The sequence below is a fragment of the Myotis daubentonii genome, chromosome X (genome assembly GCF_963259705.1).
Source record: "Myotis daubentonii chromosome X, mMyoDau2.1, whole genome shotgun sequence".
Taxonomy (NCBI): Eukaryota; Metazoa; Chordata; class Mammalia; order Chiroptera; family Vespertilionidae; genus Myotis; species Myotis daubentonii.
In genome coordinates, this window is record NC_081861.1 from 23,729,844 (window position 1) to 23,744,464 (window position 14,621).

The 14,621-nt window shown below is 36.5% G+C and overlaps 1 pseudogene; it reads right to left on the minus strand.

Annotated features, from left to right (window-relative positions):
- Positions 1–13,147: 13,147 nt before the first annotated feature.
- On the minus strand, positions 13,148–13,291 carry LOC132225426 (small nucleolar RNA SNORA48; annotated as a pseudogene).
- Between the last annotated feature and the right edge of the window lie 1,330 nt (positions 13,292–14,621).

Genomic DNA, 14,621 nt, shown 5'->3' on the forward strand with positions numbered 1-14,621 from the left:
AACATCAGGACAGTAGATAAATTAATCTTGATTTGGCTTTTTGATAGCCATGGAGGAATTTTAAGAAGAAAAATCCTATTTCAATAGAAGTTGTTAAAGCTAAAATGGTTTCTTGCCCTTCCACCAGACCATTTGTTAAGCGTATAGGGATAGTTCAGTTGATAGTTCTGTGTGCCCAGTACAGGCCTTTAGCAACGGTGAAATAGAAATGCAGTCCGTTTCATGATTGAGCTGGAAGTTCCAAGACAAAGGGGGAAATGAAAGGGCAAGGGCTACACCCTCCATCTTGCCCAAGGGTAAGGGCTACGCCCTCCATCTTACCTTGGCCATGGGCTCAGCAAGGCTTCTTCCCGGAAGCCCAAGCCTCTGCTAGCCACACCCAGGACTTCTTTAAATTAACCAAGGACAATCAAGGGAAGTCGCCATAGATATGACTACATCTTGTGTAACAAAACACCGACTTGTGCCTGGCCAATTGGTGGGGCCCACAGTCCTTTCTCCTCCCCTTACTCCAAGCCCCCTATAAAACCTCTCTCCACACAGAGTTCGCTCTCTCTGCCACTTGGCTTGCCATTGCATCGGTGAGTGGTCGGGGAGCCGAACTAGTTCGAATAAAGACTCTCTGCTTTTGAAAAAAAAAAAAAAAAGATTCACCATTGGACAGAAAATCTATATCCAAGCCAATGAAAAATGAAAGTCAGAAGCAAAGGAAGTTCATTTGAAAATAGAGGAAAAAAGCAGGTGAGGAGTACAAACCAAAGCCCCAAGAGATAGGTAAAGTTGCAACAAATGGAGGTAAGTGCCTTACACCACAGAGAAATCCCAAGCACAACAGACTACTACAAGGAGCCCTATGTCAACATGGAGAAAAGGGAAGATCCTTGGGGCCCTGTTGCTTTTTAGAATTGCCTTAGGAGTAGCACATCTGAGGGACATTTGGAATATAGAAACCACAATAATCTCATACCCAGAGTTTACTCTTTTATGTTTCTGACTGATAGTCCACATGTCCAGCACTGGAAAAGTATGCCTCAGTATACTCAGACAAGACAACTCAGAAAATGGGTGGCTAAAGTGTGGGAATTCCAGGGAAAGTATCCTCTGGCAATCACTTTATCTGTGTGAGCCCCAATTTTCTCATCTATAAAATGGTATTAAAACACACACTGCCAATCTCATGGTGACTGTACAAGCACATATAATTGTTAGCTTATTAGGTTGCATCATTACTGTTCATTTCTTACATATACACAGGGCAATTTTATATGCTTCAACTGAACAGGACTCAAACTGTGAGGTCCTGTTTATCTCAGTATTCCCATTATCAAGTATATTGTCTGACACTGGAGAAGCATCCAATAAACATTTTAACAGATTTATCAAGGTAAAATTGACATAAAATAAACTGCCCATATTTCAATTACACAATCTGATGTACTTTGATATGTATACACCTGTGAAACAAAAACCACAATCAAAATATAGTGAACATATCACTTCCAAAAATGTCCTCATTAATAAAAATTTGTTGGAGAAATAAGATAAAACACATGGCTGTTATACTGCTCTGGAGACTATAAAACACCAAGGAATAACTGCTGAGGCCCAAAAAGGAGATTCTTATTCCTCACTTCTATACCCAGGGTGCAGGGCCCTGAGGGAGAGAAGGCAGGGGAACCGTGGGCCATGATGGGTTTTGGAATCACAAAGACAGTGGTTTTCTTGACAGCAGAATCTTCTGAGAGCTTAGAAGAATTAATACACTGATAAGGCTATAGGTCATGTTCCAACTTTGGTATAAATTCTGACTTCTAACCTTGGGTGGTTTTCTTTGCCTAATTCTTCTTTTAAAAGCCTTATTGATCAGAAAAAACATTTTAGAGCTGATTGGATAACTTTAAATCTCATTCTTTTATGAGATTTTCTTTTTACATTGTTTTGAGGAATAAACTTGGACAGAGATGGATAATATAGAGTGCTAAAATGGAGCTAAATTGTAATTTCAAGTTATTTCACAGCCAATATGGGTTACTATACTCATATTTATGGCAACATGCAGTTTTGCAAACTTCTACAGGGAGTAGGGGCTGCCTAATTGGATAGAGAATTGGAGATTGTCCAGGCCTTATCTAAGTGAAGCAAGCTTGATAGTTCATCTCTGCCTCAAGTGACTTAGAAATTAAAAACAGTCCTGATTTCACCCTAAACTTTTGCTTTGCTTTGCCCAATATATTGAGTCTAAGGCATAAACTTACTTAGCCTCTTCACATGTTTATTTCACCATGGCTCTATCCATATCAAACTGACTTTCTGTGTAGAAGTAAAAACACCATGACCCATGGGAAATCCAGAAATGTCTATTTCTATAATGAGACCAAGAACAACTTGTACTATTTCAAAGTCTCAGGGTATATGAAAAATTGATACTCTTTAATAAAAGGGCCCAACATATGCCTAACTTTTAGTATTTTCTTGTAATGACTGAATATTGTGTGGAATGTTGGAAACTACAGATATTTGAGATCATTAAATATTTTCAACTTTCTAGTGGCAAAAATATTTATATGGAAACTCAATATATACAATATATAAGAGCAAACTAGATTTGCTTGAAATTGGGGGGTCAAGATATCTACCCTGTCAATAACTCCAGGGTTTCAGAGCAGCTTTCTCAACTCCCACTAGAGTGCCTTTCAATACACCACAATTGTTCCCCCTCCCTCTGTTGAAACTGAGAATAAAAAAAAGGTGTCAGCTCATCATTGCCTCTGAGATGCTAATTGAATCTTGAAAACATAATAAAGGAGGTTGCCCTCTAATCATCACATAAATAAGAAGTAACCTGGGTGTTTTTGAAGCACAGATAATAACAGTTATGTTATCTATAAGTCATCTTAAATCCATAGATTACTAAATTCATAGAGTCTAAATGTCAGACTGTCTTCCAGAGAGCCTAATGCACCTACACAGAGAGCAATTTAAAAGTGGGAGGTCAATGGGGAAAAAAAGGAGACATGTGTACTACTATTTGTAATTCTTTAAACAATAACATAAAATTGTTTTTAAAAAGTATTGCTGCTTATGAAGTCACATAAAGCATTCTGTACCAACCCTGCATCGCAGAGAAACCATTAATCAAGGAATTGATGTCAAGCAACTTCCAAAATGACAAAACCCTTACATGTGTGATCTGACTACATTGGTCTTTGAACATGGCTTTGGTTTCATTTCTAAACTGAATAATCCTTGCCCATAAGCATTTGATAAATTCAGGCAAATAAAAATGAGCAGAACCCAAAATGAACTCTACTTTAATAACATATTTTTATCACTGTATAAGTGTATCTAAAGTAGCCCAGGAACCTCTTCTGCTGTCCCTCCATACCTTCAGTCATTATTTTCAAAAGACAGTAATTAATATGTCATCATTATTCAATATGTGAAGTGTTCTCATTCTCCCTATACCAAAGTAGAATGTGATTTATAATCAAATAAGAGTTTAATTTCCGCCAGAACCGGTTTGGCTCAGTGGATAGAGCCTCGGCCTGTGGACTGAAAGGTCCCAGGTTCGATTCCGGTCAAGGGCATGTACCCTGGTTGCGGGCACATCCCCAGTAGGGGGCGTGCAGGAGACAGCTGATCAATGTTTCTCTTTCATCAATGTTTCTGGCTCTCTATCCCTCTCCCTTCCTCTCTGTAAAAAATCAATAAAATGTAAAAAAAAAAAAAAAAAAGAGTTTAATTTCCATACTCTGACAGATTTGTATGTAGTGTGGAGCTAGGCCCCTCAAAAGGAGGTTTTGGCTTTTCTCTCAGCCAGGCCTCCCTGCTATTGCATAAGACCATCTTGTCTATAAATGGAGATGCCTTGCATATTGGTTAGAAACTCCTCAGGCATGCCAATAAATTGTACCTGTCCTGCCAATAAGCACAGATAATCTATCCCATCACTTTTCCGTGAAGCCAGGGCCAATACTTTCCATGTTTGTACAAAATGTATGTTGATCTTGATGGATGATTATAGATGAACATTTTTTAAAAATTACAAACATAGAAATCCATGGAATCAAATGGAATCTCAGATAGAATTTAGATGTGCATGTGAAACGAATACAAAATAATGTTGAATATAAATTGTTATTTAATTTTTAAATAAAATATAATGTAAAATATGTTAAAATGTAATGAAAACTTCAAAAATAATAATAAATAAAATGATCAAACTTAGGCACAAAACATTACTTCTTCTTATTTGTCATCCTGGATCACTTGGAAGTGCAAGAATAATAGCTTGTGTATTAATCAATAATGCCTGTCTCAGAAACTGCATGAATACACTCATTTTCTCTATAAATTAGCCCTTTATTTAATCTGAGGAGAGAAGTTTCATATTTATGAGTCACATAAGTCTTTAGATGTTATTCTTAAATTCCCCTGTCCAATTTTATTCACTTTTCTTTGGCTGCTATCTACATAGTTGAGTGGGCCTACCAACTTAACTGAATTGATTAGTCAATTCAGTTAAAATATCAGAGGGTATTTCATTTATCCCAATGGAGTCACACTAGATATGGCAAAGTATAAATAGATCATAAACCCTCTCTGTACTGGCAAAAGCTCAGCACCTCTGAGTCTGAAAGTGGAAGTACAGGAATATAGTATTTTGTCAACAATCCAGAAGAAAGGAGGAACATGCAGCTCCTTAGAGGCCTTCTTATGCTGCTAGCAAGTGACATCTCTACACCCCACTCTGACTTAGGCCAAGCAGACCTTGAGCTGAAAATGTTTATGCAGGCAGTTTCTTGGATTAGTGCTATCACAAAAGCACCATAAAGGAGGGAAGGAAGCTTGGCAGAGAGAGTTCTACTGAGATGCAATTGCAACAGAGCTCACCTGATCCTATGGAAAGTTTTAGAGCTGGGTGGGACCTGGGGTTCCACAGTGGCAGGCATTGGAAGTGGGCTGTCCCTGAGGAGTAAGAGTAACCCTGAGTGAGGCACTTCCCTTTGGCTGATGGTGATTTGTAGTAAGAAACTCAGCTTGGAGCCAGCAGCAGCTAACACCATATATACTAGTATATATGGTAATGAGTGCCTCATTCCTGATGTTGGACTCTGAGGACCCACCAAATATCTATTACACCTTTGTCCCCTTAAGCCTCAATGTGTGCCCCCCCTCTGTAGACAGTGTCTCCTCTGCATCAATTCCATAGAAAGAGGAATCTGAAAAGGAGACCTAGATTTTTACTCCCCTCCCCCATGACACATACATAAATCCTTGTAGTAACTAGTACAGGATTTTTGAGAGCCGGCTAGCTAGGGTTAATATGAAGTTTATATCTGAAAGACACAGAGAAAAAAGTGAATAGTCCCTGTGTGTGTTTGAAGTCCCTTTCATTATTTAAGAAGCTTTCATTTGCTATTCAGTTATATAAAGGTTAGAAGACAAACTGGAGTCAACAACAAACAAAATTAATCATTTGAGTAGCATGATTGTCATTCTGTAGTGATCTGAAAAATCCAATATTGCCATTTAAATCAGATTCACTTTCATTTAGAGAAAGGGACTTGACCTTTTTCAGTGGCCACCTAAGTAGAATGTCAGACAGAAAATGCTTCAACTTGCTCTGGGTTTCCTTTTATTCTTCTAGCCTTCCTTTATTCCTATTTATTGTGCATTTTTAACTTTTTTTGCACTAAAAGTCTGTTTACCATATGTCTACATAAAGCCAAAGTAAGTATCTGAAAACAAAAATTTCATTAGTTTATTTAGTTGAAATAGTGTACATTCCCTTTAACCTTGTTAAGTGTTGGCTGAGCTCAAACAGGCATATGTGTAGGGGCACAGACATTAAAGTTATGTAAAAATTTTAGCATATCATAATTTCTAAATGTCTTTATGTAAGGTATTGCTTCTCGAGCCAGAAATTATACTTTATCAAGCTAAAGAAGCAAACTTGGAGTGCAATGTTCTTGACCTATCTTCCTGTGCTTTAGTATGCAGTGCCAAAGATCATTAGTCCAAGCAGCCTGGCTCATAAGTTACAAATTTTTCACTAAAAATGCATGGCCCCCTCAAAAATCAAAATGATATGTTAACCATCGGGGCACGCGGGGGGTTTGGGGGGAAAATGAAGGCAAGATAGCTCCCATCTTTGAAGGTGAATTTCTTCTTAATTTGGTTTATATTAAAAGGCCCACCAGAGGAAAAAGAACCCATTTACAACTTCACATTTTTGGGTTCTAATTCTAGCAGGAGCATTTAACCAGAAGTTAGATATTTAGCCTTAAATGAAGCATTTTATGAATACTAACCTTATGCCATTGAACCAGTTTCTCTAATAAAGAGGAGCGGATCTTATTTGAGGGGGAAGAAGAGATTGTTAGAGTAGTAGATTCTCCTTATGAAATAAATCAATAATTTTATTTTTGAAATGCCAAATATACTTTTGCAAAGAAATTATCTAGTGATGTGCCCAAAAATCTTCTGGCTGTGGAAATATTGACACATCTTTAGGATTTGACTACATCAAAGATGTGTCTTCAATACCTGTCAACACATCATATTTCTGCACCTCAGTTTGTATATATTTCAAGAAAACTATCAACATTTGTTTTGTTACATAGTACATTTGAAGGAGTAATGAGAAGTGAAAATAAAACTGCAATGTTGGAAGTCACAGTAATTTCCTCCTTTGGTTTTAGCTTGCACATCCATTCACACATTCCTTGAAATTCCTCCCACCTTTAGGATCCTGGATACTGTAGGTTAATTCCCCTTTGATTTCATTCTTATTCTCATATGATGGTGTCTGTTTTTCACCCTCTAGTGAAACCATAAGCATCTTCTATGGTCCAATCATCAGCCTGTGCTTTTCTGTCACCACAGACACTCTTTTGGGGGAGGTGATCTATCTAAGACCATAGTTGCTAATCCAACTCAGATCTCTCCCTTGCAATCCAATCCTATAATTTCATCTCAAGGTCTTCGATCTTCATTGAGCACTCAAGTCCTGTGACATTTTCTTCTTATGAGTGTTCATCATAACTGTCTATATATATTTTTCTCTCATTTATTAAACAGTTTTCTCACCTGCAAAATGGGGATAACTATAGCACTTATCTCATAGAATTAAATGCTCAATAAGAGCTTGCTATAATAATTATTAAAAGCTCAAGCTCCCAGAGTGTCTAGTGTAGAGTTCCCAATATGCTAATTACTCACGGATAGAGTGTCCCTGAAATAGACCTATACACATTATGATACTAAAATTCTGTCTTCTTCAGAGTATTATCCAGTCTGAAGAGCCTTATCAGTCCTTACTTCACATGTCATGCTCCACCGTTACACTACTCCTTTCAGCTCCTTCCTCTAGCAAGCCTTTTCCCCATGTTTTCTCTCTTCCAATCTGCTTCGCACATACCATTTCCCTTATAGAGCATAAACTTTATTGTCCCTCACTTCTCACCATTCTTAGGTCTTAGCTTAGATATCACTTCTAATAAGTTGTTTATTATGCCCCAATCCAGGTTAGATTCCTTTTCTAGGCACTCTATAATACCCATAACTGTATAGTATATTGTAATTGCCTGTTTATCTGTTTCTATTTCTCACTAGGTTGTAAATTCTCTAGGTCAGAGACTTTTTCTGTCTAAATTAGTACTATAATCCCATTGTCTAGCCCAGTATCTGGTACACAACAGGTGTTTAATAAATAAATGAATGTTGCTTGTGTAATATCTTGCCAACACAAACATATACATAGTTTCCCCTTGTGAACTGTTTTTGCAGTTCATTTAAACCTGATTTAAACTGTTCATTTAAAACTGATTCTGCCATAGGAAAGTTTGAAATAAGTGCATATATCAATCTACAATTCCTCAGGAAGTGTGTTTACTCATAGTGAGTATAAAAATAGAATCTCTATGGTCTTTGCAGCCTCTTATAATCCTGATTAGCTGTAGCCATTGCCAGATTCTGGCTTTCTTATCCCACTAAGATGCTCCAGTTTCACCTGTTCAAGGCAGTACCAATTTCAAACCATAAGACATTCTCAGAGCCAACAATCAGAGGAAACCATCAACAAAACAACAAGAAAGCCCACTGCATGGGAGAACATATTTGCCAATGGTATCGCCGATAAGGGTTTAATCTCCAACATTTACAGGGAACTCAGACAATTTAACAAAAGGAAGATAAATAATCCAATAAAAAATGGACAACGGACCTAAATAGACACTTTTCAAAAGAGGACATACAGAAGGCCAAAAGACATATGAAAACATGTTCAAAGTCACTAATTGTACGAGAGATGCAAATCAAAACGACAATGCGGTATCATCTCACACCTGTCAGAATGGCTATCATCAACAAATCAACAAACAACAGTGTTGGAGAGGATGTGGATAAAAAGGAACCCTTCTGCACTGTTGGTGGGAATGCAGAATGGTGCAGCCACTGTGAAGAAACAGTATGGAGTTTCCTCAAAAAACTAAAAATGGAACTCCCATTTGACCCAGTGATCCCACTTCTAGGAATATATCCCAAGAAGCCAGAAACACCCATCAGAAAGCATATATGTACTCCTATGTTCATAGCAGCACAATCCACCATAGCTAAGATTTGGAAACAGCCTAAGTGCCCATCAGCAGATGAATGGATTAGAAAACTGTGGTATATCTACACGATGGAATACTATGCTGCTGCAGTAAAAAAGAAGGAATTCTTGCCATTTGCAACAGCATGGATGGAACTGGAGAGCATTATGCTAAGTGAAATAAGCCAGTAAGAGAAAGATAAATACCACATGATCTCACTCATTTGTGGAATATAGAGAACAACATAGACTGATGAACAGGGACAGATCCAGAGACGGAGAAACAGCAATCAGACTGTCAATCCCCGGAGGGAAAGTAGGGCTGGGTGGGGGTAAGGGGAAGAGATCAACCAAAGGACTTGTATGCATACATATAAGTCAAACCAATGGACACAGAAAACACAGGGATGAGAGCATGAGGGGGGGGAGGTGAGGGGTTAATGGGGGGATGAGGACACATTTTTAATACCTTAACCAATGAAGAAATTAAAGATTAAAAAAAGGGGAATTACAGGAAGAGGACAGAAGAGTCAAGCTAAACACTTTCATTTTTCATAGGGTTTTATGCAACTAGGATTGGTTAATATCTTTGACCTCAGAGAGCCTTGTATTACCTGATATCTTGTTGGAAAATGAGTTAAATAATGACTAAGGGAAAATTCCAGCTACTGAATCACCACACCTGATGCTTTAAGAGAAGCAGATTGTTAAATTGCACCAGATACTATTACACGTGCCATCTTTTTTTTTTTTTCCTATAAAAGTAACTTCATAAATTTTCTGTTCTTCAAGGAGCTCACTTATCTTGCCAGAGAATTAACATCTTACGGACAGGGAGAAGGACTATGAGACACTTTGGAAAATTGAAGGTAAGTAATCAACACATTACCAACTTCTGGAGTTTAGGGCTTTAATAAAATAAAAAATTACTAGGAAAATAACTCAACAGCATTTCTCATATCCAAATTTGTTAGGAAGTTTTGATATCAAGGAATGAATGTGTCACTCAGCGGATGAGCTTCAAGGATGAATTTGATTAATTATACACAATAGCAAAATTGCATAATAAGGTGGTGTTGCTTAAGGCCTTTTCTTGCTTTGGAGTTGGATAATCTAAATTGTGCAACCTCTAGTGGATTTCAACTCCATCGCATATCAGGCATCATCCCTGAAGATGGAAAGAGATTTTCTATTGCAATGCATGTGACCTCAGTGGGAAAGGTAAGCACTGTCGATTAATGTACTTTATGGGAATTAGCACCCTGGTGACAGGGAAATGCTAGAATCAGTGACACTTCAAATATAGAAACACAAAAATGAGAAGGAGGGAGCTCTGTCAAATAAGGAAGATTTTGTTTCTAATCTTAGCTTGACTACTAGCTTGTTGTGTGGCCTTGGGCAAGTCATTTGCTCCCTTTGGGCCTCAGTTTCTGCTTCTGCACAGTGAGAGAGTAGATGTCTTCCTTGATGATCTCTAGTTCCTTTCTACCTCATGAAGACCAATAACTCAATTAGTTAAATATTTCAGATGATAGCATGTAGGTCCCGCATTAATAGGATGATCTTCTCAATTCTTCATTTAATTTTGTGTTTGGCTGCCTTACACCAAATATCTGGAAGTATATATATATATATTTTCCACTTTTCATCCAGATTTTTGACTGCCAAGTAGATGTTGAATTTGTGGATCTAATATTAGTTGAAATATATTCTATATTTGCCTACAGAATATACAGTTCCTAGAGCAACTTGTACCATTTCTTTATATTGGGATCTGGTCTATGTTTGATATTTGGCAGCAATATAAGTATGTAACCCTTAAATTATGGCATAACTAAATAGATTTTTATTATATAAACAGTGTCATCTGGACTGGGACTACATCAGACTTCAAAGAGAACAGATTTTAAAAGAAGTTGTTTTCCTCTGAATATGCTTTTATTACTTCCTTTTATTCACCCAACATGGGGATATGGTTATGAGTGCAAATGTTTATTGGTGGTAATGCCTGTGAAAGGTAAAAGGAGGAGTGAGCAGAAGTGGGTAGAGAAAGATTTCAGATTATAATGCTGATGTGATTCCTGCTGAGAGCGTCAGACTAAGGTTCAGATCTCACAAAGCCTTATCCAACACAATGGAGAGCTCCCAAGCAAATTTTCCTATTAAAGGATTATTATGGTAGAGAGAGAGAGATAAATGGCCAGGCCCTAATACCCCTACTATGCTTAGTTATTGGCTAGACAATTGCCATAAAGAGCATGGCTGAGGCAGAACCTGAAGGTGTTAATAGGTTAAGACTATCAGATAAATGCATTCTCACAGCTGAATGGCAGGTTTTTTCTTGAAGTAATAAAAGCATATTCAAAGTTTTGCTTTTTAAGTCTAAACTACTAATTTCAAATAGAATGAAATATTTAGAAATAAATTTTACAAAAAATACAAAACTTATATTTTGAAAACTACAAAATATTGTTGAAAGAAATTACAGTAGTCTCCCCTTATCTGTGAGTGATATGTTACAGGATTGTCAGTGGATGTCTTAAACCATGAATAGTACCAAACCCTATATACACTATGCTTTTTTCCTATACACTCATACATATAAAGTTCAATTTATAAAATAAGCACAGTAAGATTAATACAATAACTAACATAAAATATAACATTATGACAATATATAATAATAAAAGTTATGTGAATGTGGTCTCTCTCAGAAAATGAATACAAATTTCTTTTTCCCTCTTTACAATTTCATGCATAGAAGACTCATTATTACTGTAGATCTTAGTAACAGCAAACGATTTTTATTTCCTTATTAAGTGGTTAATTTTTACCTTTTCGCTTAAAAAATTACTTAATTGCTTCTGTTTGGCATATCGGAATTGCCAGCATCACTACTCTTATGCTTTGGGCCATCATTAAGTAAAATAAGGGTTACTTGAACAAAAGCACTACGATACCATGACAGTTGATCTGATAACCAAGGTAGCTATTCAGTGTCTAAATGGGCAGGTAGCATATACAATGTGGATACACTGGACAAAGGGATGATTCATATCCTGGTAGGGATGGAGTATAATGGCGCAAGATTTCATCATGCTACTTAGAATGGCATGCAATTTAAAACTTATGAGTTGCTTATTTCTGGAATTTTCCATGTAATATTTTCAGACCATCGTTGACCACAGGTAACTGAAACCACGGAAAATGAAGTTTCAGATAAAAGGGAGATACTGAAAAGACCTAAATAAATGAAAACCAACGTTCATGGATCAGAAGACTTAGTGTTGTTAATATTGTAGTAATCCCAAAATTGACCTATAGATTCAATGCAATATCTGTCAAAATTCCAACTGCTTTTTATTTGTTTTTCAGAAATAGACAAAACAGATTCTAAAATTCCTATAGAAACTCAAGGAATCCTGAATAACCATAATAATCTTGAAAAAGAAGAATAAAGTTAATGGATTCACATTTCCTGATTTCAAAATTACTGCAAAGCTAAAAATATTCAAAATTGTCTGGTACTAGTTTGAGGATAGATATATAAATCAATGGAATGGAATTTAGAGTCCAGAAATATACCCATTCACTTATTGAATATTGACTAGAGTGCCAAGACCATTGAATGGTGGAAAGAATAGTCAAAAGACTATTCTTGAGTGATGTTGTGACAACTGGATATCCATATGCAAACACAAAAAAATGAATTTGGACCCTTACCTTATAATAAAAAATTAGCTCAAAATGAACAAAGAACTAAACCTAAGAGCCAAAACTATAAATATATTAGAAAATCATATGGGTTAATAATTTGACCTCAAATTTGGCAACAGTTTCTTAGCTCTAACACCAAAAGGACAAACAACAAAAGCAAAAACAAGTAAATTGAATTTTGTCAAATTTTAAAAAACATGCTTCAAGGAACATTATCAGCAAACTAAAAAGTCAACCTCCAGAATGGAGAAAATATTTGCAACATATCTGACAAATATATAAAGTCATAACTTTTATGACTCAACAATAAAAAGACAAATAACACTATTAAATGTGTACAAAAGATTTTTTTAAAAGAAGATATAAAAATGGCCAACGAGCACATAAAGAGGTGTTTAATACCATTAGTCATCAGGTAAATGCAAACCAAAATCACAAGGAGATTCCATTTTACACCCAAAAGGATGGATATACAAATAATTTTTTTTAAATGGAAAGTAACAAGTTTGGATGAGGATGTGGAGAAACTGGAACCCTTGAACATCACTGGTAGGAATGTTAAATGGTACAGTGACTGTGTGAAATAATTTGTCACATCCTCAAAAAGATCAACATAGAGTTACCATATGGCTCAGCAATTCCATTCCTAGTATTATAGACAAGAGAACTATAACCATGTGTTCACTCAAGAACTTGCACATGAGTATTCTTAATAATCTTATTCTTAATAACTACTAAGTAGAAAAAACAAAAATGTTTATGATGAACGGCTAAACAAAATGTGCTATATCCATACAATGGAATTATTTGGATATAAAAAGGCATGTTTTTTCTTAATGTGCCTCAGGCATGAAACAGCTCTGGCCACCAAGACAGGCATCAAGCTAGGATGAACTAAGGACTGCATGTCTGCACTGACCCTGATTGATATAAGAGCAACACCACCAATCAGGTGTCTCCTTGCCCATTGCCAGGTGGTGGCATGTTTTGATACATGCTACAACATGGAAAACCCTTGAAAACATTATGCATGTTTTGATACATGCTACAACATGGAAAACCCTTGAAAACATTATGCTAAGTGAAAGAAAGCAGACATGTTACATGGTTTCATGTGTATGAAACATTTATAATAGGCAAATCTATAGACACAGAAAGCACTTGCCAAGGGATGGGATTAGAGAGGGCTTGAAAATGATTGTTATAGATACTGAGTTTCTTTTTGAGCTGATGAAAATATTCTGGAATTAAGAAATATACTAGTGAATATACAAATTAGTAATGTACTAAAAAACCCACTGAATCATACACTTTAAAAGTGAACTTTATGGTATGTGAATATTACTTCAATGATACAGGTTAAAAACAAACAAACAAAAAAGTACACAGAAGAAAAGCTGGCCGTAAGGACAAACCAAGATTTTAATAAAAGAGAACTTACCCCAAATGAATTATATCCAATAAGCAACACAGTAGAATGCAGGCTTGAAAATGTCTTGGAATCCAAGTAAGGTGTTAAGTCAAACCAATGGACTTCATATATTCATTCAAAATAAACTTATTGAGTACTATTCTGCTCCAAGTGTATTTTAGCATCTGGGATTATGGACAGGGACAAAATATGGTCTCTGCCTTTAAGGATATCACTGCTTAGAAACAAATGAGAAAACAGGCAATTTACATATAATGTAAGTGCTATGATTACGAGGAAGCAGGATCTGCCCTAGAGACAGTCAAAAGAATCTTTCTGGAGGATACTTAATGTGAGCCAAGCTTTGCAAGGTAAATAGAGTTTAGCTAAATTAAGGTGGTAGCAGCAGTGGGTGGGGGAAGATGGTAGAGATGAACCTTACAGCAAAACAAAATAGCTTATTTTCAAAACGTTCAAGAGTGTGAGAGAGAATAGTAGATTTACGGGGCTGCAAGGGTTTCAAGATGACCTCTTGGGTACAGGGTGCATATGAAGACATGGTGAGAGATGGGGCTGGAGAGGTTGTGGGTGCCAGCTCATGAAGAACTTTGTGTGCTAAGCTAAAATGTACAAGCCAACAACATACATCACAAGTATGATTCCCAAATGGGAAAAGTACACAGGACTTTTAAAATCATTGTTAGATTTCTTCCTCCCAGGAACATAACTTTTCAAACATCTATCTATTTTCTCTATTATTTCATTTGGGCACTAGACAGCTTGCTTTTCTCAAAGACGGTGACTCTATGTAATATGGAGACAAATGCAAAGGTCAATTTGTGGAGCCTCATGGCAATAGTAAAGACACTGAGACGGGAATTCTCAAAGACAACCACA